Genomic DNA, 2,987 nt, shown 5'->3' with positions numbered 1-2,987 from the left:
AGTATTTTATAAAGGTTTTTCATAACTTATTTACTTTTACTCTATGCCTCTATTAATAAAGCCAAGTGTCCTGTTTGCTCTTTGAAGCCTTTTCAAACCTTCTAAGATTGGTGTACATTGTCACTTTGTTCTTGCACCCACTTTAGAATTGTACCATTTCATTTATATGGCCTCTCCTTATTCTTCCTCCCAAATTGTATCTCTTCACAATTCTCTGTGTAAATTTTATCTGCCATGTGAAAGCCCATTTTCCTGTTTTTTTTTTTAAGCTCCCCTGAAGTGTGTTACTATCACTGGCACAGGATGAAATTCCGGAGCATTCTTTGATGCTATCTCCATGGAAAGAGCAATCTGACACGCTAACTCAAATGTAGGATTTTGTGTGTTTAGTGTCTTTTCTCATTCACCAATATAAGCGCAAATCTGTCTCATAATGTACCGTCGAAGAATATGCCAAAGTTGCAATGTAGTGATAAATTCTTCAGTGCCACAATGTACTCACCAACTGTTTCACTACTTTTCTGCTTTCTGGTTCCAAATTTCTAGCTTGCCGTGATCTCTAGTGGCTTAGGGTTGAAATGTTCCTCTAACTTGGTGATGATTGTTTTGAATGGCACATCTTTTGCCTTGATAGGAGCAGGAAGCTTTGTTAGCTGGTCATACACTTCCAGGCTAATTTCCATTAGCAAAATTGCTTTCTTGCCCTCAAGAATTGCTTTATTCTGAGTCTTGACCTCGATATTTTCATCTTCACATTCCAATATGTTATTAGCTCTGAAAAGCATTTCAATTCTTTCAATATATGAACTGAATGGTTCTCGAGCCCTCTCATATGTTCCGAGCCATGTATCCCTTGGGTGTAGCCATATTTTCCCAAAATATCACTTTGAATCGGATGCACACTAAGACCCTGCGGCATCTCATTCAACTGAGGAGACAGTCTGTGGCCCAGGCTTCACACAATCCACCCAAAACCTCCACCATCCGAGCAGGTAGCTCACCAGGAGCTGGCTGATCTTGTTCACTGCAGTCCCTGCTGCTGTTTGCTGCCAATATTTTCGGACTTTTATCTCATCCTCATCACCATTTTCTCTGATATATTCAGGGGGCATCAGCAGAGAAAATGTACACCAAGTGTGGGAAGTGCAAGGACGTGTTTATTTACATCATTACCTCATGAACATAATATACAAATACATTACATGTGTGAATCACATCTTGATCACTATTACCTTTATACCAGATGTGTCTGAATAAATGGAACCCCGTCACAATAAACACTGTCACCTTTCAATGTTTAGCGGAGAGGTTTGACGGCCTGGTGTGTGTGATTCCCACATTAATGTGTTTGTACAAAGTTTGGAGAAAGACGGAGATATGAATAATTTTTTGGGAAATCTTTAAGCATATCTCCATGTCTCTCACGCACAAAGAACTGCAAACACATGGATTCAGAAAGAACCTGAGTGCAAAATCAACAGAAAAAAACACAGCCAGAGAGACTTGCAATAACCTGTAGCTCAGTGAAAGTACATGATGTTATGGAAGGGACTTTGAATTTTTTTTTTGTGAGTTTTATTTTGTTGAGGAAATTATAATCAAACTGAATAAATGTAAGACCAGTTCTTTTTCAAGAGGGCACTGAAAGTATTAATTTGACAACTATGTTGACAAGTTGTCATGACTCAAGTTAAATGTAGAACAGAAGCCCTGGTAACGGGGAAATGTGGACAGAGAAGTCAGTCGTGCCTCTTGATTGGACAAGCCCGGCAGCAGCAGCGCGCACCAAAGAGGGCAGAAAAATCGCAAGCTTTTGTTTGTAGCAGTCATTGTGTTTTACCTTCTGGAGTGAGCAGCTGATAAAGTTAGCCAGAAGAAGTGTCAAGGAATGAGTGAAGACCGCAACCCACCTTGTTTTGCAGCAAATCTTGAAAAGACTCTGAGAAGTTCACTGTGTCAATTCGTCTCATATTCTGTCTTTGAAGAAAGCCTGTAAAAATTAATTCTCAACCCCGCCTCTAAATAAACTCTTCTAAAAGAACCTAGTGACCTGTGTACATGTACTCGGAAATTAGACTGCATGTCAATTTTGGAACAACATATCTCATCTGCTGTTTTCTTCAGAAATGAGCAAGTAATCAGTCCAAGTGTTTTTTTTTGTCTTTAACAGAGCCCTGAATTGCATAGAAAAATCCCTTTTTTTCAGTATGTGTGTGTGCGTGTGTTCAGCTGAGGTAAGAAAGGGACTTCAAATGTTGGTTAAGGTAAAAAGGGAACTTTTAAAATTTCCACCTGTGTGTTTATGCTTTACTTCATGATTAGTTAAAACTTGTTCTATAAGAAACTGATAATTTTGTTGTTCATTAAGTGTCTTCTATTCTGGGAAAAATAGAGCATATGATTGACTGTATCAGTAAGTGGGAAAAGTTAAAATTTTTGTTGTGACCTGTGGAGAAGTGGGATGAGAATAAATAGTAACCACCTCAGATTTCAATTGCAGCAGCACTTGTGATCTGGCTCTACAGCTTAGGTGGTTAAAGCACCTGTCTTGGAAACAGGAGATCCTGGGTTCGATTCCCAGCAGAGCCTTAATTCATATTTACAATCTGCTTGAGAAGTTTCCGTATCAACATTTATGTCTGTGTCTTGTGAACTTCAACTGAGAATTCAAATTGCATGATGAATTTCATTCACAGGAGAAAACAGCCTTTGTGAAGGATGTGAGTTTGGAATGGCTCTTTCTCCTCGTGCAGAAATTCAGTGCTGATATTTCAAAGGCAACTTATTTGATACAAATTTGTTCAAAGTTGCATTCAACCTGGAAAAAAAGCTCGACCTTAATCTCACTGAAGGAAAGTGTGACCGTGTTGTATGTTTCAAAGTGTGTGTGTCATTATGTGTTGCTTGTAACTGGGACACGACACAGGTGGGAGGGTTGATCTGAGGTTTGGAATATTTCTCAGTCAGGAACAAGAAAAATCAAAGGA

General features: G+C 39.0%; 1 non-coding gene across 1 annotated transcript; it reads left to right on the top strand.

Moving 5' to 3' along the window:
* Positions 1-2,515: 2,515 nt before the first annotated feature.
* trnap-ugg (transfer RNA proline (anticodon UGG)) lies at positions 2,516-2,589 on the top strand. The gene has a single exon. It is a non-coding gene; the product is annotated as a tRNA-Pro (tRNA).
* The last annotated feature ends 398 nt before the right edge of the window (positions 2,590-2,987 follow it).

Source organism: Heterodontus francisci, unplaced genomic scaffold, assembly GCF_036365525.1.
Source record: "Heterodontus francisci isolate sHetFra1 unplaced genomic scaffold, sHetFra1.hap1 HAP1_SCAFFOLD_330, whole genome shotgun sequence".
NCBI classification, from domain to species: Eukaryota; Metazoa; Chordata; class Chondrichthyes; order Heterodontiformes; family Heterodontidae; genus Heterodontus; species Heterodontus francisci.
The sequence above is the reverse complement of the archived record's forward strand: the minus strand, read 5'-3'. Positions and strand labels throughout refer to the sequence as shown.